The sequence below is a fragment of the Equus caballus genome, chromosome 9 (genome assembly GCF_041296265.1).
Source record: "Equus caballus isolate H_3958 breed thoroughbred chromosome 9, TB-T2T, whole genome shotgun sequence".
Classification (NCBI taxonomy): domain Eukaryota; kingdom Metazoa; phylum Chordata; class Mammalia; order Perissodactyla; family Equidae; genus Equus; species Equus caballus.
The window spans coordinates 33989189-34010752 of NC_091692.1; the positions used below are offsets into that span (position 1 = coordinate 33989189).

At 35.4% G+C, this 21564-nt stretch overlaps 1 long non-coding RNA gene across 2 annotated transcripts in view; it reads left to right on the plus strand.

Moving 5' to 3' along the window:
* LOC138915401 (uncharacterized) overlaps nt 1-21564 on the plus strand; it is a 113105-nt gene that overhangs the window by 26622 nt on the left and 64919 nt on the right. Inside the window, exons 2-3 of one of the 2 annotated variants that reach the window (XR_011421294.1) lie at nt 378-458; nt 8939-9104. This is a non-coding gene — a long non-coding RNA (uncharacterized lncRNA). The remainder of the gene's footprint in view (nt 1-377; nt 459-8938; nt 9105-21564) is intronic. The other variant, XR_011421295.1, reaches the window with a different exon arrangement.

Consider the following 21564-nt stretch of genomic DNA (forward strand, 5'->3'; position numbering starts at 1 on the left):
TGAAATCATAACCCTTTTCAGGTCTTTTTGGATCATGCATATTGCCCTGGGCATGTACGTGATTTTAAAAATTCTCCCATATATATATGGGTGTTTATGATTGCTCTAATTTCCCAAAGAAATTCTCCCCAGCTTTCTCCCCAGGCCTTAGGAAATCTATTGCATTCTCAACTAAAATCATTTGACAAGGCGTTTTTGGTGTGTTGTCCATCTTATAATATTTTCATACAATATCTAACACTTTGCTGGCCTAGGTAAATTCTCACTTAAGCAAAATAGAAATGAGCACCTTGTATCACTTCTTCTGGTAGCTCACATACAGGCTAGAACAGACATATACAATAATTAATGAATAAGTTCCTCTCTGCTCTCTCCAGAATCAGAGACCAGTCTCATGCTGGGGAGGCAGGCTGCTGTCATCAACATTGCCTCTGAACTGGGGAGGATGTAGGCCAATGGTAAGTGAAAACACCACAAAGCTTTACTTCTATTATTAGATTGTCTTTTTCTTGAGTCAGCATTCGATTTTTTGTTGTAAACATTTGAGTGTTTGCCAGAAGTTCCACCGTTTTGCTGATATCAATCCAGAAAATATTTGTCTAACACAAAAAGAGGACATAGTGGAGGAATATCATAACAAAAAATGACATAAGATATGTAGAAAACAAATAGCAAACTGATAGACATAAATCCTATGACATAACGAATACATTATAAATAAATGGCTTAAAAACCCCAATTAAAAAGTTAAAGAGATAGAAAGCATCATCCAACTATAGGCTGACTAAAAGAGACACATTTTACAGTCAAATAAACAAATATATTATAAGTTAGAGCAGGAGAAACATATACCATACAAACAGTAGACAAGAGAGTTGAAATGGCTATACTAATTTCAGAAAAATATGTATTAGGACCTATATTGTTACTAGAGATAATGAAGAATATTTTATAATGATTATAATGTCAATCTGTCAAGAATATATAATAAGTACAAAAATACATGTGTCTAACAACAGCCCCAAAATTCATAAAGCAAAAACTGACAAATTTAAAAGGAGAAATATATAATTCAGCAGTAATATTTTGAGATGTCAGGGCTGGTCCAGTGGTGCAGCTGTTAAGTGCACACGTTCCACTTCTTGGCGGCCTGGGGTTTGCCAGTTCGGATCCTGAGTGTGAACATGGCACTGCTTGGCATGCCATGCTGTGGTAGGCGTCCCACATGTAAAGTAGAGGAAGATGGGCATGGATGTTACCTCAGAGCCAGTCTTCCTCAGTGAAAAGAGGAGGATTGGCAGCAGTTACCTCAGGGCTAAACCTCCTCAAAAATAACTCAAATATTTTGAGACTTTAACATTGAATAATGAATAGAAAATGATGTAGAAGATCAATAAGGAAATAGAAGACCTAAAATGTGATACACCAACTAGATTCAGTTAACATGCATAGAACAATCTACCAAACATCAGCAGAATACATATTCTTCTCAGGAATATAAAACATTCTCCAGGAGAAATTATTCGTTTAGCTATAAGAAAGTATAAGTTTAATAAGGACTGAAACCATACTAATTATATTCTCTGACCATAATGGAATGAAATTAAAAATAAACAACAGAAAGAAATTTGAGAAATTTACAAATATGTAATAATTAAGCAACACACTTCTCGATAACTAAAGTGTCAAAGAAGAAATCCTGAGAAAAATTAGAAAATAATCTGAGATAAATTAAAATAAAAATGCTATATCAAGATGTACAGGATGCAGGTAACACAGCTGAGAGGGAATTTATAGTTGTAAACACCTGTGCTTAAAAATAAAAAGGTATTGAGGCCAGCTCCATGGTGTAATGGTTAAGTTCAGCACACGCCTCTTGGTGGCAATTTGTAGGTTTGGATCCCAAGCAGACACCTATGCCATTCCTCAGCCATGCTGTAGTGGAAACCCACATATAAAGTGGAGGAAGATTGGCACAGATGTTAGTTCAGGGGCTTGCCTGGTGGTGCAGTGGTTAAGTTCCCACATTCTGCTTCTCAGTGGCCCGGGCTTCACCGGTTCGGATCCCGGGTGCAGACATGGCACCACTTGGCAAAAAGCCATGCTGTGTGGTAGGCATCCTACGTTTAAGTAGAGGAAGATGGGCATGGATGTTAGTTCAAGGCCAGTCTTCCTCAGTAAAAAGAGAAGGATTGGCAGTAGTTAGCTCAGGGCTAATCTTCCTAAAAGAAAAAAAAAAAAAGCTATAGGGGCTGGCCCCGTGGCCAAGTGGTTAAGTTCGCTCACTCCGCTGCAGGCGGCCCAGTGTTTTGTTGGTTCGAATCCTGGGCACGGACATGGCACTGCTCATCAAACCACACTGAGGCAGCGTCCCACATGCCACAACTAGAAGGACCCACAACAAAGAATATACAACGATGTACTGGGAGGCTTTGGGGAGAAAAAGGAAAAAAAATAAAAATCTTAAAATAAAAAAGCTATAATGTCTCAAAATTTCACAAATTTGATGAAATATGAATCTGCTGATATAAACAAATGGGTTTAAATGAATACCAAGTGGGTGAACATTAAGAAATCCACCCCTACATGTATCATATCCAAACTATAGAAACACAAAGTAAAAGAGAATCTTAAAAGCAGCAAAGGAAAAGCACCTCATTATGTACAGGGGAGTAGTAATAAAATTAACACGTGACTGCTTAACAGAAAAAGACAGTGGAATAACACTCAAAGTGCTTAAAAAAATGCTGTCAACCATGAATGATTGTCTAACAAATTCTACTTTAAAAATAAAGGCAAAATAACAACATTAGAAAAGAAGCAAATAGTGAGAGAACTTTATTGCTAGCATACTTATCTTACTCTCATAAAAGGAGGTTTATAAAATAAGACTTTAAGAAGAATGGAAATGATACCAGACAGTGACTTGAATTCACAGGAAGAAATGAAGATCACTGGAAATGATGAAAATGCGGGTAAATATGAAGGTTTATTTAAATATATTCTTCCTTCTTCTTCTTTTAATTACTTTGAAATAGAAAGATGCAATAATGCAGAATTAATAATAGTGTATTGTTGATTTTGTAACTTAAATAAGTGTAATAAATATGAATGTATTAGCACAAAGGGTGAGAAAGAAATGAAACTATAGTTGAGCAAAGTTGTATTTTACTGCAATTGTCAGTTTTACCTGAAGTAGATTGCCATAAGCTAAATTGCATACTATCATTCTTAAAGAAACTAATAAAATAAATCAAAATATAGTTTAAAAATCAACAGAATACACTAGCAATGAAATAGCAGAAAGAGAAATCAAGAAGAACATCCCATTTATAATTGCAAGAACAAGAATAAAATACCTAGGAATGAATTTAACAACAGAGGTGAAAGACCTGTATGCTGGAAAGTATAAAACATTGTTGAAAGAAGTCAAAGAAGACAGAAAGAAATGGAAAGATATTCCATACTCATGGATTGGAAGAATTGAAATGAGTTAAAATGTCCATACTTCCTGAGAATTCTACAGACTCAATGCAATCCCTATCAAAGTCCCAATGACATTTTTCATGGAAATTGAACAAAGAATCCTAAAATTTATATGGAATAACAAAAGACACCAAATAACCAGAGCATTCCTGAGAAAAACAACAAAGCTGGAGGTATCATACTCCCTGATTTCGAAATATACTCCAAAGCTATATTAATCAAAACAGCATGGTACTGGCACAAAAACAGACAAACAGATCAATGGAAACAGAACTGAGAGGCCAGAAATAAACCCACACATCTATGAACAGCTTATTTTCAACACAGACTCCAAGAACATATAATAGAGAAAGGAAAGTGTCTTCAATAAATGGTGTTGGACACTGGACAGCCATATGCAAAACAATGAAAGTAGGCCATTATCTTACATCATACACAAAAATTAACTCAAAATGAGTTAAAGACTCTAATGAAAGATTTAACCTTAAAATTCCTATAAGAAAACATAGGCAATACACTCTTGGACTTTGGTCTTATCTGTATATTTTTGAATACCATGTCTTCATGTGCAAGGGAAACAAAAGAAAACATAAACAAATGGGACTATATCAAACTAAAAAGCTTCTGCACAGCAAACAAAACCATCAACAAAATAAAAAGAAAACCTAACGACTGGGAGAAGATATTTGCAAATCATATATCTGATAACGAATTAATATCCAAAATATATAAAGACCTCATACAACTCAACAACAAAAAAAGAAACAACCCAATTAAAAAATGAGCAGACATTTTTCCAAAGAAGATATAAAGATGGCCAACAGACACATGAAAAGATATTCCACATCAGTAATTATTAGAGAAATGCAAATCAAATCCACAATGAGATATCACCTCATGCCAGTCAGAATGACTATATTTAATAAGACAAGAAACAACAAATGTTGGAGAGGATGTGGAGAAAATGGAACTTTCATACACTACTGGTTGGAATTTATACTGGTGCAGCCATGACAGAAAACAGGATGGGGATTCCTCAAAAAATTAAGAATAGAATTACCATATGATCTAGCTATTACTCTTCTGGGTATTTATTTAAAGAACACCAAAACACTAATTGGAAAATATATTTGCGCTCCTATGTTCATTACAGCATTATTCACAATAACCAAGACTTGGAAACAACATAAGTGTACGTCAATGGATGAACTGCATAAGGAACATGTAGTATAAATGGAATACTACTCAACTGTAAAAAAAGATGTAATCTTGCCATTTGTGAAACATGGATGGACCTTGAGGGTATTATGTGAAGCAAAGTAAGTCAGATGGAGAAAGCCAAATATCATGATTTCACTAATATGTGGAAGATAAAAACAACACAATAAAAACAAGCAAATGCATAGATATAGAGATTAGATTGATGGTTACATGAGGGGAAGAGGGTGGGAGAAGGGAGAAAAGAGTAAAAAGGCATATATGTATGGTGATGGGTGGGAATTAGTTTTTGGATGGTAAACATGATGTAGGTTACCACCAGAAATCAAAATATAATGATGTACACCTGAAATTTATATGATGTTATAAAACAATGCTACCTCAACGAACAAATAAACTTAAAAAAAAAAAATCTTGTTTAAATATGTTCTTAATAGTATTATGACATAAAAAAACTCAATAGAGGGCTAGCCCAGTGGCGTCGCGGTTAAGTTCATGAGCTCTGCTTCAGCAGCCCAGGGTTTTCCAGTTCAGATCCTGGGCACTGACCTATGCACCACTTATCAAGCTGTGCTGTGGCAGGTGTCTTACATATAAAATAGAGGAAGATGGGCACGGATGTTAGCTCAGGGCCAATCTTCCTCAGCAAAAAGAGGAGGATTGGTGGTATATGGTAGCTCAGGGCTAATCTTCCTTATAAAAAAAAAACAACAGAAGAATTAAATTTATTCACCAAAAGATACTCATTTAACACACACACACAAAAGGAGAGGCAGAAAAATAAAGAAAAATAGATAAAGAAAAAGATATGAGATGAATAGAAAAAGAATTGAAAAAATCGCAAAAATAAACCCAATTGCAACAACAAATGCATTAAATGTGAATGGACTAAACATCAAAATCAAAATGCAGTGGTTGTTCAACTAAATAAAAAAAAAACAAACAAGAGTTGTAGACCCTATGCTGTCTATAAAATAAAAAACACAAGTAAATTAAAAATGAAATTATGGTAAAATATATATGATACAAAATGTAACAATTAAAGGGCTGAAGAGGCTATGTTAATATCAGATCAAATAGACTTTGACACCAGAAATATTACTAGAAACAATGACAGACATTTCATAATGATAATATAGTTGATTTATCAGAAATATATAATAATTGTGAATGTTTAACAATCTAATAACAGAGATCCATAATACATGTAGGAAAAAATGACAGAATTGAAAGTAAAAACATACATTCCAATAATTAAAATGGAGCTTTCAATACCCCACTTTAAATAACTTTTTAAGTACTTGTCATAAAATTGGTAGGTATATGCAAGATTTGAGTACTAGTAAACAACTTGACTCAGCTAACATTTATGGAACACTCCAACCAATAACAGCAAAATGCAAATCTGTTTTAAGCTCACGTAGAATGTTTTCTACTCTAGACCAAGCTAGACTATAAAAAAAGTCTCAAAAATATAGAATATTAAAATTACTCAAAGTTTGTTCACTTACCAAAGCAGAATCAAATTAGAAAGCAACAACAGAGCCAGCCCTGATGCCCTAGTGGTTAAAGTTTAGCATGCTCCACTTTGGAAGCCTGGGTTTAGTTCCCAGGCGCAGAACCACACCACTCATTTGTCAGTAACCATACTGTGGTCGTGGCTCACACAGAACTAGAAGGACTTACAACTAGAATATACACTATGTCTTGGGGCTTTGTGGAGGAAAAAAGAAAAGAAAGCAACAACAGAAATATATTTAGGAAATACTCAAATATTTAAAAATTAAATCACATATTTTAACATAAGCACAAAACACAACTTATACATTTATAGAATGCAGTAAAGCAGTGATTACAGGAAACTTTATGACTTTAGTCACTTATATTACAAAAGTAAGAATTTTTCAAATCAAAAACGTAAGCTTTTATCTTAAGAAACTAGAAATAAACAGAGTAAATTAAACCCAAAGCAAGTATAAAGAAGCAAATAAGAAAAATCATAGCGGAAAGCAGTGAAACTGAGAATAAAAAACAGAAGAGAAAAACAGTGAATCTAAAACTGAGTTTTTTGAAAATATCAGAAAACTATTGATAAATCTTTAAACTGACCAAGAAAAAACAGAGGAGAGACAAACTACCAAAATTTGGAAGGAACATAACTATTGACTGTAGAAAAACTGTGTAGTAGCAGAAAATGCACAATTTTTTGCCAACAAATTAGGCAACTTACATATAAGAAGCGGCCATTTTCCCAGTAAGAAATGAAAGGCTGCAACTTTCTCAAAAATAAATTAAAAATCTGAATAGACCTATAAGGAGTAAATAAATTGAATTCATAATTAAATATCTTCCCAAAAAGGGAAGCCCAGGTCCAGATGGCTTCATTGTGAATTCTATCAAAAAATGTTAAGAAGAGACAATTACAGTATTTTACAAATTTTTACAGAAAATGAAGGAAGGGCACTTATCAACTCATTCCATGAGTCCAGTATTATCCTCATAACAAAACCACACAAAGTTATCACAAGACAAGAACACTACAACCAACATTCTGCTTGCAAAAATTCTTATGAACTTAGCAAACCAAATCCTGAAACATATTAAAAATATACAGCATGACCAAGTGGGATATATTTCAGAAATGCAAAGTTGATACAAAGTCCAAAGATAAGTTAATGTCATAAACCATATTAAAAGAATAAGGCACAAAACCCACCTGATTATCTCAATAGTCAGAGAAAAAGCATTTGACAAAATTCAACATTGATTCACGAAGAAAACACACCAAATAGGAGTATAAGGGATATTCTCCAATCAGATACATAGCATTTATGAAGAACTTATGGCTACCATCATAACTAATGGTGACTCAATTCTTTCCTGTTTAAGATTGAGAACCAGACAAGAATATCCAGTCTTATAACTTCTATTTACCATCAAACTAGTGGTTCTGACTAGAAGCGATAAGGCACAGAAATAAAATCAAAGGCACACAGTTTGGAAAGGAAGAAGTAAAGTCATCTAATTTGTAGAAAACATGATTTCATATGCAAAAATTTCTAAATAATTTATATAGAAAAATACTAAACTAATAAAAGAGCTTACCATAGATGCAGGATGCAAGATCAATATACAAAAATCAATAATGTTTCTGATAAGCAATCAGAAAATGAATTCTAGGAAACACATTCTAGGAAATGCAGTCATAAAAACATAATAATAAAATACCTAGGAATACATTTTAAAAAAGAAATGTAGGAACTGAATCCTGAAAATTCCAAAACATTCCTAAGAGAAATTAAGGAAGGTCTAAATTAACAGCAGGACATTTGATATTCATGAACTGGAAGACTCAGTATTATTAAGATGGTGGCTGTCCCCAAATTGACCTATAGATGAAACACAACCTCTGTCAAAATCCCAGAAAGATTTTTGTAGAAAATGACAATCTAATTCTAAAATCTATATGGAAATGCAGTCAATCTAGAATAGCTAATAAATTTTCAAAAAGAGAAAACAAAGTATAAGAACTTAAACTACCCGATTTCAAAACTTACAATAAATCTGGAGAATCAAGACAGTGTGGTATTTGAGTAAAGATAAGACCTATACATCAATGGAACAGAATAGAAAGTCCAAAAATGAACCCTTACATCTGCCTTACTTGTTTGCCCTTTACTCCGGGGTAGCCAACTTCCTCCACTGCTTGGGCAAGGGGTCCCTGAAATTCCCACCCTGCAAAGGATAATGACAGTTTTATTTCTGTGTTTCCTTTTCTTTCCTTTGATAATGAGAGTTTCACCATTGTATTTTGCATGTGAGGATCCAGATAAATTTCTTTTTAATTTATAGGTCACTGGATCATTAGAAACCATATCTGGACTGCTGCACAGGTGGCACATTAGCTAGAGATCCTAGACTTGATTTGGATGCTATAACTGGGGAGGACTGTGGTTATCTCCCTTATGTTCATCGATGGACTCCAGTGTGATAGGGAGGGATGCACAATTGTTTGGTGTCAGGTGTCAGGAGAGGACACTACTGGCTGTCTGCCAAAATGCACTCTACATTTCCAGTGGGATGGAATAATGGCTGAGTACGTGGTTGTCCAACACATTCCATGGCTTTGCCTCTCTTGTGGAAACAAAGTAGAAACATGTGTCATCCAGGCTAGCACCATAAAGCAGTGGGCATGCCTCTTCAATGGTTTTTTGCCTCTTTCTTTGATCCGCAGTAGAGATACCTGAAATCCAAGCTCCAGCAGAAAGAGGAGGCCACATACCAGGGATGAAAGACAAGCAAGATGGAAAAGATCTGAGTCTCCATAAGACAGAGATCACAGATCTGTTGATTTAGCATGCTCAACTTGGAAATTTACACGAAACAGAAATACAAACCAGGTAAGCCATTGACTTATTGTTTGAGATCTGGTGAGTGCAATCTGTCTTTACCTTCTTTTAAAACGGAGTTATGAGGTACAAAGACCTTTCAATGGGGGCATTGATAGACCTTCCAACAAATGGTGTTGCAAAAACTGTATATGCACATGGAAAAGAATGAAGTTGGACTGTTAGCTTATACCATATAAAAAATTAATTCAAAGTGGATTAAAGACCTAAACGTAAGAGCTAACACTATAAAACCATTAAAAGAGAACACAGGGGAAAACCTTCATGACATTGGTTTTGGCAATGATTTATTGGATGTGATACCAAAAGCACAGGCCAAAAAAGGAAAAATAGATAAATTGGACTATACAACATTAAAATCTTTTTTGCATCAAAGGCAATCTGCAGAATGGGAGAAAATATTTCAAGTCATATATCTGATAAGTGGCTAATATCCAGAATATATAAAGAACTCCTAAATTCAATAACAAAACCCCCAACAAATCAATTAAAAAAGCTGCAAAGATTTTTGAGTAGACATTTCTCCAAGGAGAATATACAAATGGCCAATAAGTACATGAAAAGTTGCCCAATTTCACTAATCTTTAGGGAAATACAAATCAGAAGCACAATGATATACCATTCACCCATTAGGATGGCTGTAATCAAAAAAACAAAAAATAGTGAGTGTGTTGTTGAGGATGTGAAGAAAGTGGAACTCTTTTGTACTGCTGTTAGGAATGTAAAATGGTGCTACCACTATTAAAAACAGTATGGCATGTTCTCAAAAAATTAAAAATAGAATTACCATATGATCCAGAAATTCCACTTCTGAGTATTTAACCCAAAGAATTGAAATCATGAACCCCAATGCATATTTGTATATCTACATTCATTACAGCATTATTCACAATATCCAAAAGGTGGAAACAACCCAAATATCTATTAATGGATAAAAGGATAAACAAACTGTGGTATATACAGACAATGGAATATTATTTGGCCTCAAAAAGAAAGAAAATTCTGACACATGGTACAACATGGCTGACCTTGAAGACATTAGGCTAAGTGAAATAAGTCAGTCATAAAAGGACAAATACTATATTATTTCACTTATATGAGTTACCTAGAGTGGTCAGATTTATACAGACAGAAAGTAGAGTGGCGCTGGGGGAATGGTTAATGAAGAGTTATTGCTTAGTGGGTACAGAGTTTCGGTTTTAAAAGATGAAAAATTTTCTGGAGATGGTTAGTGGTGATGGTTGCATAAGAATGTGAATGTACTTAATGCCACTAAAATTTGCACTTAAAAATGGTTAAAATGGTAAATTTTATGTTACATATACATTATCACAATTAAAAGAAATGAAATGGAGCCCAGGAGGTTTCAAAAAAACAGTTGCAAATTTTCACTATTGTTTTGTGCTGTTTTTGTCTTATCCGCTTGTTTTTAGCAATGTTAATGTAACAAATTCAAAATGTTCTGAACAAATTATCACCCCAGGCTCTTGGAGTTCATTCTCTCTGTTCACAAAGCTTCAGTTGTGCTGGCCTCTCCTGCTTCTTCCCATTTCATCTCCAGATAATTCCCCTGTCTATCAGTTCTCCTCTTAAGCATTACTTCCTTGGAAAAGTTTTTATTGATTTCCAGACTATATTAGCTCACCTATCATATGATTCTAAGGAATCCTGAATTTATTCAAAGCATTCAGTTCCTGGTTAATACTTTCCCTTCTACTATCTGTAAGTTTTAGGAGGGGAGAAATAGTGTTCATCTTTTTGCAATTTATAAAATAAAAAAATCACTATTCAATTTTTTGGATATATATGTGTCACTAAGTTTTTACTACCATAAATAATTAACAACACGTATATAGATCTTTGCTTTCATCAGACTTCACTCTTCTCTAATGATATATTTATAAAAATTGAATGCTAGATCAAATGCTGTGCCTACTTGTCAGCCTTACAACATATCTGCACAGCAAAGAGGATGACTGAAAATAATGTGGACACTAGCTAGTACTTTTACAAATTATATAGTTTGGCTGGCATTTTCAATTAATGAAAATCTATTTGCAGTTTTCATAAATTTAACAAGACATTTTAAAATTAGGGAATGAACTGGGTTTATCAGCTTATTACCTAAATGATTTACCTTTTTTTTAAGGGTAAATTTTTTCTTTTTAAAGATTGGCACCTTAGCTAACAACTGTTGCAAATCTTCTTCCTTTTTTTTTCTTTCTGCTTTTTTGCCCCAAATGCCCCCAGTGCATAGTTGTATATTTTAGTTGAGGGTCTTTCTGGTTGTCAGATGTGGGATGCCACCTCAATGTGGCCTGATGAGTGGTGCCATGTCCACACCCAGGATCCGAACCAGTGAAACCCTGGGCCACCATAGTGGAGTGGGCAGACTCAACACTCAGCCATGGGGCCGGACTCAATGATTTACCTTTGATGAAAATTATCCACTATTTTTTTTTTTTTTTTTTGAGGAAGATTAGCCCTGAGCTAACATCTGCTGGCAATCCTCATCTTTTTGCTGAGGAAGACTGGCCCTGAGCTAACATCTGTGCCCATCTGCTTCTACTTTAATGTGGGACGCCTGCCACAGCATGGCTTGATGGGTGGTGTGTAGGTCTGCACTAGGGATCTGAACCCGCGAACCCCAGGCCCCCGAAGCAGAATGTGTGAACATAACCACTGCACCACTGAGCCGACCCCATTATCCACTATTTTTAAAGACATATTTTTAACTTAGGCATGCTAACCTTAATACAAAAATGATGTGTTTAGAAAGCCCTATGACGTTGAAAATGGCCCTTTGCCTTTAAGGAAACCCCTGCCTCATCCCCAGGAGTTCCATGGCATGAATAGTTGAAAGTTAATAATAGTTCACATATTGACAATTTTCAGTGGTTCAAAGATGAAAAGCAGTCTCATACTGGAGGCTGCAAAAGGTGTATCTAAAGATTCCAACAGCAGGAAGACACCAGACCCCTTTCACTTACCTCTCCAGTATGCCCATGATTTTGTAGAGTTGGTGAAAATCTGAGAAACAAAATCAATCTAAAGTAATCTGCCTAAAGACAAAATGAAGATTATGCTACAATAAACACCAGTGAGTGTAAAATGTAAAAATCAAAGTGACCGCTGGCACGAAAAGAAATATATTAAACATACCCCAAACCAAAGGGACAAGAGGAAAATAGAAAAATTGCAGACATGTGGCATCCATTCAGGCAGTGGGGCCATATGCAGGACTCCACACAGATGCCATGGATGCCCAGTGTCAGCCTGCAGATGCTGTAGCTGGAGCAGTCCCCAAGATGCCCTTGCACACAGCCACGTTGGCAAACAAAGTCTGAAGGCAGCTTTTTGAACACCAGGATGGGGCGTATACTGGGCTGCTCTGTGCCATCTCCCAGGGCCTCCTTCTCTGCCCTGGGAGGAGACAGTTTCTCATGCTTCCCAAGTTCTAAGAAGGTATAAGGCTCAGAATAGAGCTTCAGAACATAAACCCACTTTGCTTCAGTCTGCATTTTGCACCTCTGCAATGGTGTATCCCATAATTCTCTTTGTATACCTGTCCCCTTTCTTTTCCATACTCCCCTTTTTGGTGTCTGGTGCAGGATCATAGGGAGCAGGCACCTTTGGTTTATTCTCCTTTCTTCTGTCTAAATGTAAAAGTGATTCCTTGTACTTCTACAAGGCAAGTGGGCCTTGCCCTTGAGAACTGCAAAAACTCTCAGCTGGAAGGATTTGTCCTTCTTCTGGCTGTCAGAGACATGATCAGGCTTAGCAGGGCTTTTAGCAGCCTAAGGCCATGTCTCTGGGATGACCCTGCCCTCTTTACATGCATGCTGGGGAAAACTCAAGGCTGCCAAGAAATTTACTGTTTGTTTCAGCCAAAACCTGACATAGGCCCATAACTTCCCTTTTCTCAGAGCATCTATTTTAGAAAACTTGGAATAGTAAATGTTTTCTCTGTCCTTTTGAGATGCATAAGTATCTTCTATATCTCAGGAATGTCTTTCTCAAGGACCTGGGAGCCGTTCCTTTGAAATTGATCATCAGGAAAGATAGAGCTGCTGTCTCCTGTCTCTGTGGGAGGGAAGGACCCTAACTTCAATGAGCACCAGTTAGCTGACATATGGCCTAATCATAGGCTTTAACGTCCTTTAAGACTTTTACTTTAGCACATCCAAGTGTTTAAAAGGCCTCCCTTTTATTTATTTATGTTTTGCCCGATTTCTCTGGCTAGGACTTCCAATACTATGTTAAATAAGAGTGGATGAAAGGATGGTAAAAGACCATTCTTGTCTGGTTCATGTTCTTAGAGGGATAGCTTTCAGTTTTTCTCCATTGAAAATGATATTAGCTGTGGGTTTGTCATATATGGCCTTTATTTTGGTGAGATACTTTCCTTCTATACCCATTTTATTCAGTTTTTATCATGAATGGATGCTATATCTTGTCAAATGCTTTCTCTGCATCTATTGAGATGATCATGTGATTTTTATCCTTCATTTTGTTAATGTAGTGTATCATGTTGATTGATTTGTAGACGTTGAAGCATGCCAGCATCCTTGAAGTCAATCCTGCTTGAATATGGCGTATGATCTTTTTAATGTATTGTCATATTCGTATTGCTAGTATTTTCTTGAGGATTTGTTGAGGGTAATATTGGCTTCACAGAATGAGTTAGGAAGCTTCCCCTCTTCTTCAGTTTTTTGAAAGAGTTTGAGAAGGATAGGTATTAAGTCTTCTTTGAATGTTTGGTAGAGTTCACCAGGGAAGCTGTCAGGTCCTAGATTTCCATTTTAGGGAGGTTTTAGATCACTGTTTCAATCTCCTTACTGGTGATTGGTCTATTCAAATTCTCCATTTCTTCCTGATTCAGATTGTAAAGGAAGAAGTGAAACTGTCACTATTTGCAGATGGAATGATTTTATATAAAGAAAACCCTAAAGAATTCATCAAAAAGCTTTTAAAAATAGTAAATGAATATTGTCAAGTTGCAGGATACAAAATCAACATACAAACATCAGTTGCATTTCTATGCACTAACAATGAAATAGCAGAAAGAGAAATTAAGAATACAACCCTACTTACAAGTCCAACAAAAGAAGAAAACACAGGCAGTACGCTCTTTGACATCTATCTGAGGAGCACATTTTCAAGTACCATGTCTGACTGGGCAAGGGAAACAAAAGAAATAATGAACAAATGGGACTCCATCAAACTAAAAAGCTTCTGCACAGCAAAGGAAACCATCGACAAAACAAAAAGACAACCTAACAATTGGGAGAAGATATTTTCAAACCACATATCAGATAAGGGGTTAATATCCAAAATATGCAAAGATCTCATATGTCTGAACAACAGAAAAACCAACAACCCAATTAAAAAATGGGCAAAAGATCTGAACAGAGATTTCTGCAAAGAAGATATGGGGATGGCCAATAGGCACGTGAAAAGATGTTCAACATCATTAGCTACTAGAGAAATGCAAATCAAAACTACAATGAGATATCACCTCACTCCAGTCAGAATGGCTATAATTAACAAGACAGGAAACAACAAGTGTTGGAGAGGATGTGGAGAGAAGGGAACCCTCATATACTGCTGGTGAGAGCCCAAACAGGTGCAGCCACTATGGAAAACAGTACTGAGATTTTTCAAAAAAAGTAAGAAAACATCTACCATATTATCCAGCTATTCCACTCCTGGATATTTTCCCAAAGAATATGAAAACGAGTGCAAAAAGATACATGCACCCTTATGTTCATTGAAGCATTATTCACCATAGCCAAGACTTGGAAGCAACCTAGGTGCCCATAAAGGGATGAATGGATATAGAAGATGTGGTATATATACTTAATGGAATACTACTCAGTCATAAGAAATGATGAAATCTGGGCATTTGTGACAAAATGGATGGAACTTGAGGGTATTATGCTAAGTGAAATAAGTTACAGGGACAAAGTCAAATGCCGTATGATCTCACTCATAAGTAGAAGATAAAAACAATGACAAACAAACACATACCAACAGAGATTAGATTGGTGGTTATCAGAGCGAAATGGGGAAGCAAGGAGGGTGAACGGAGTGTTTAGGCACATGTGTGTGGTGATGGATGTTAATTAATCTTTGGGTGGTGAACATGATATAATCTATGCAGAAATCAAAATATATAACGATGTATACCTGAAACTTATATAATGTTATCAACCAATGTTATTTCAATAAAAAATAAAAAATAAAAAAAAATAAAAGGCTTCCTACCCTTTGTTTCCAGTGCACAGGTCAGGTTACACCGGGGTCTCTCCCCTACTGCTGAACAAAACTGTCGTACATCACTTAACTAGTGTGCGTTTTGTTCCTCTTTGACACCTTGTCTTATCTTATGTGTGTGAACTCCACACCCACATCCTAAAAGGCATGCAAGCTCCTACTGGCCTCTAGAGTTCAAAAAAGTAAGTCACAGGACCCTCTAACTAATGAAAATTTGATGTTTGATTTACTATATTGTCTGCGAATCTAATATTCTGTGAGGTGGCAGATGAGTGCCTGTGCTTTGAAGCAATCAAACCCCAATTTAAAGCCACAGTTTTCCTCTACCTGAGCCCTCTGCTGTGTGATTCAGCTTGTCCCAGTCACTTCCTCTCTCCACCAGGCAGGCTGCCATGATATTCCCAAGCCAGTTATTATAGCCTCAAGTTGTTTTGTTTTTGGTAGTTGGGAGTGGCAAGAGCTGGAGACTTATCCTCAACGTTGTGTGCTGGCGCTGATATCTGCTCCATCTAACTCAACTGTCTGACTCATGTTCTGTTTTAGCCCATTTTCATGTACATATTTGTTTAGCTTTAGATCCAGTTTTAACCCTCCAACACGCCCGGAAAGCTGAGTAAAGTCAGGGCTAGGAAAGGTAGCATAGGAGCATCTTGCTCTTTTCTGGAGGATAAGTTTGCAGATTTGACAGAACCTGAAGTTGCAGTAGTCTTTTAGGACTTCATTAGTTCACTCTGGATAGAATTTTAATTTCCAAAATAAGTCAGAATTGACAGTGACTTTGACAGAAACAATACAATAATTATGTGAAGAATCCCTGTAGGTCATAATTTCCAGAAAAGCTAAAGGTGATTTTTTACTATATTTAATTCTGTGTTGAATGATAACACTGTTCCATCTTCATTTTAATGATTGTATCATTTTCACATAAATAAAAATTTTCATAGACAACATAGTCCATTGTTGTGCCCACCTACTGAGAGATCTGTATCAAAAAAATGAAGCTTCAATTATGCTGCAATTGTTATTCTTATAATGCTCTAAAGAGGAAATTTCATATCTTGAAAAAGAACATTTTGTCAGGATTCTGCCACTGTATCTGTCAATGTGAGGCTGGATAATAGTCACTACCCTGCCTCAGATGAAGTATTTTTTAAGCAAGAGGTAGAAATTACAAGTCAAAATTGCAAAAAGTGGGAAAACTAATGATGATATAAAAATCTGTTTCAAAATATTATATACATTTTCTCATTCATCAAGTTGGTAAGGACATTGGGGATTTTGGAGTAACTACTTAGAAGAGAGAAACACATGCTCGAGCTCGCAGAGACACAGGTACGGCAAAGAGAGAGGGCAAATGAAGTATATATTGATATTTTTCAGAAAACTAGAAACAGGAGTCAGGAGGGTATAAAGAGCAGTATATTTTCTGTTGCATTTATACTAGACATATTTTTCATTTATGCTCAGATTAGAATTGAAGGCAAAAAGAACATATTGATACAAAAACTAATTTCAAAAGCCATAAAGAACAGGTATCCCAGCATGTAAATTGCCAAAAACAGTGCAAGCATTGGTGTCATAAAATATTATTTTCCGTCAAAAGAATTTGTATGGGGAAACAGATCAGCAGTCCGTTCAGAGGGCTAATGAAAGTGACTTATTTTGTTTTAGCTATCTCATTCTTGGAATTACTGCTTAAATTTTATGTGCCGTATATACAATAATATACATTTCTCTTAATATGGTGTTTGCATGAATTGCATTTTGTGCTGTGTATTTATTTGTTGGCTATGTTTAAAATACCATACATATTTTTGTATATATGCTCACAGAGAACAAAGATTATAAAGAAGTCTGTCTCTCATAGAGCTGGTGCAGGAAGGCGAGGAGGCAAATCAAGGTGTCTAGTAATAAAGAGCCCTGTGATGACAGTATGACATGCCCTTCATACCATTTTGGATCATAACTTTCAAAACAATAACTACAAAATGTTTATTTCAGATCTGCATACATGCAGCTGTTCCAAACACTACTGAAACGACACAAAAGGGAACCATTCCAAGAGGAGCACATTGCTTGTTCCAGGAAGCCTAGTGGCCCACAGGTGGTGTTGTGTCAACTCTGAGATTCTGAAGCTGCACAATGATCATCAGAGTTGAGTCAGTTAAGGAGACCAGTGTAGGAGGGTGGCTCTGGCAAATCCCTGACCTAGACATTGCTGGGTCTGATGAAACACAGTGGTCACCTTTGAACTCAGAGTGTTAGTTGGTTCCACTGTTGATTTCTGTTCTTTGAAATGTCCACACAGTAGGATTATCTCTAATAACACTGTAGGTATAAGCAACATACTGGAAATATTGAAATGTTTAAATGATAGTTGTAGTTTTTTGTAAATTATTATAAAAGTGTTTTCAAATGATTTGGAATTTATTAATTCAAAATTATACTACTAAAAATCTTGGATCATAATAGTAACTAATTTTTGGATAGAAATTTACAATTTACCAAGCTCTTTCCCAAGTTTTCTCATGCTTTCCTTAACAGAGAAAATAGAAATTGATAACCTACTTTTAAGCTAACAATTAATTTAGTCAGTTAGTTCAACCAACATAAAAACATAAGGCGTGTATTTTTGGACAATCTCAGTTACATTTTGTGTAACCAGCGTTGATTGAGTAACAAGGTTATTCCTAAATCTCTTTGTCCACATGGATAAATCTATTATCTTATAGTCTTTCTTTTTTTCTCTCATTATCTTGGATCTTTCCCTTTCATCTCCTATTCTCTCCTCTGTTTTTCTTCTGCTCTTCTTTTCTGTCCTAACATTTTCTGAATATCAACATTGTGCATGGCAACTATGAGACCTATAAGAAATATTTAACAATGCCCTTGAACATAAGGAACATTGGAATAGAACAGAAGCAATTTTCATTTAGTTGACAATCAGACATTTGTATTTATCAAGGAATCTTCAAACGTATTTTCTAATATTTAAAGAGTTCACTTGTATATAATCATTAAATCAGATCTAAGAATGTGGCAATGAATATGGAATGGGTTTCCACTTAAGAAGTTAACTAAACTTCATGTAATACTTAGACATTTCAACATGACTATAGCACAGATAAAAATGCAAAAATATAACTATAGAGTGCAATGAATGTGAAATACTCATTATGCCTATTACCCAGATTAAGAAATAGACATTACCAGTGCTTCACAAACCCTCCTGGGCTCTTTTCCAAACGCATTCTCCTTCTCCCCACTAGAAATTACCTCTATCTTGACTTTGGTTGTAATCAACTCCTTGTTTTTCTTTATAGTTTTATCTCCAATGTGTACATTCATAAAAATTCAGTTAGCTTTGCCTATTTAGGACTTACATAATTGCAATCAAATTATAATCACTCTTTTATGTCTTGTTCCTTTCACTCCCCATTGTGTCTATAAGGATCATCTTTATGTTTTTGATATAGTTCATTTATTCTCACTGTTGTATAATATTCCAATATGTGAATATATCAAAGATTATTTACCTCTCCTAACATTAATGAACATTTGGATTCTTTCTTATTTTGGCCTGTTGTAGTCAACATGGTTTTAAGGAAGATCTATATTTGTGTTGCCAAAGGTTCATTTGTGTAGTCTCCAATGATCCTGGCCTCTTGGTCTTCACTCCCTTGTGTAGTCCTTAGTCCTCTCTCTCTTTCTATCAGGGTTGATCTGTGTGGCTAATAGCTGATGGCATAAGTGATGGGATGGCACTTTGAAGACTTCCTTATAAAAGTCTACAGCTCCATCTTGGGTGTCACTGGCTTACCTTCTCTCTTTGGCTCCCTCTGTCTCTTTCTGTCTGTCTGTCTGTCTGTCTGTCTCTCTCAGATTTCTTGCTCTGGGTTAAGTCAGCTACCATGTTGTAAGAAAGTCTATGGGGAGGTCCATGTGGTAGGGAACTGAGACCTCTGGGCAACAGCCACTGAGGAACTGAGGTTCTTCAGTAAATATGTGAAGGGGCTTAGAAACAGATCTTCTATTCAAGTCCTGACATGACTTCAGCCCTGGCCTGAAAGCTGCGCTGTAACTTCATGGGACATCCTGAGCCAAAACAACGCACTAAACTTCTCCCAGATTTCTGACGATAAGAGAATTTAAGATAATCTATGTATGTTGTTTTAAGCTTCTACCTTTATGGATAAGTTTTATGTAGTAATACATAACTAACGTGTTAGTTTCTTTCTGCCATGTACCTAAGATTGAAATTGGGCCAATGGCTTTGTGTATATTCAGCTAAATAGATAATAAAATACTTTTTTCCAATATGGTATAGTGATGATGTGGAAGCTCCCTTATCCATACTGTCACTCTTCCAAGCATTAGTATTATCAGATTTTTAAACTTTAAACAATCTAGTGTCTGTGCAATGGTATCTTAGTGTGGCTTTAATGTGCATTTCCCTTGTTACTAGTGAGGTGATGCAAATTTTCGTATCTTTATTTACCATCTGATTTCCCTCTACTGTCAAATAATTTTTCAAGTCCCTTGATCATATTTATCTACTGTGTTATAGAGATATTCTCCAATACTAATTTTAACTTTTTGATTGCTATATTTAGATCTTTGATCTATATGCAAATGATTTTATGCATATGATAAAAGGTATGGATTCTCTTTTCCATCCAAATAGATACCCATATATCAAAAAATTTCACCCATTTCTTTATGATTAACAAATGTCCTCAAAGCAAAAGTAGTTTTCAATGCTGGTCTTAAATTTCAGAGATCTTTCCCATAGGTTTTAGCCTTATAATTTCTCACTAACTTGTTAGTTTTTGAGAAGTTTTAAGAAGCATTTAATAAGTTTTTGTCTGTTAATTTCATGTAACATTTTCTATTGTCTTTAATGAGGAATTGGTCTGAGTTATTTAGCCTATCATTACTAGAATAAATTTCTACTCAATTATTTTAAGATTCACAATGGAATTTAATATAGATAACGTCTAGTCTGTCTAATTTCAGAGTAAATTAGCCTCAATGTCCTGTCTCATATTAATTGAATAATAAAAAGATCTCATAAAAGGTCAAATTGTTGAAAAATCAATAAAAATATATATTATGCACATAAATTCAATTGACTATTAAAAACAAAATTATTAGGCACATTTTCTTATATATTTTAACTATTAAGATATAACATGGACTAATAAAACAGTCCATAACTTTATGGCTTAAAATGATAATTACTTATTCTGGCCCATGCATCTGTAGATGAGCCTGCTTGGGCCTGACTCTGAGTTGCAGAGTTGTTCTGGGATGCTCCCATGTGTTCATCCTACATGGACTTGCAGGACCAGTGGGCTAGTGGAGCATGTTATTCTCATGGCAATGGCAGAATATTTCAGGCACATTTCAAGCTTCTACTTGTGTTACTTCTGCCAAAATCTCATTTGCCAAAGTATATCCCATGAAGTGAGAAGAGTACTCCTCCCCTAGTGGGGAGAACTAAAGTCAGATGGCAAAGGGTGTGAACTCAGTGTGGTGAAGAACCAGGCCAATAATTCAGTCTACCACATACTCTCCATCCAACATATAGAGACTCATTTGAAAAATGGTATAGTCCCTAGTGTGCAAACATGGTTTGAGCAATACATGATCAGTTATCAAAAGTTGTTAAATTAGATTTTTTTCAATTACATGTAGGATATTTTGGTTTTTGTTTGGAGGATATTTGAAGCTGGATAATTATGATTCTTAAAACTCTTTATGTAAAATACCATGAAAATGTAGCATAAACTTCATATATCAAACATCATAAAAAATCCTTCAACAACTAAATTATTAGACACACTGGACCCATATCACTGGCATACCAAGTGATATGTGTAAATTAAAATGGTAGAGAATTTCAGTGTTTTCATGTATGATATATAGAGACATTAATCGTGTATTTTGATCTATATTCATCTTTGGAGAGGCAGTATATTTTAAAAATTGAACATATGCTGTGAATAAGGTTATAATTATGTTTTTCTTCCCTTTATCTCTTTTCCTCTCTCCACTTAACCATGCATTGTAGAATTGTTTCCACATTAGAGCACAAACTCTCAGAATCAAAACCTTGTTCCTTTGAAATTTTTGCTGTTAGAACTACAAATCCAAACAGCCAGAATCATTTAGC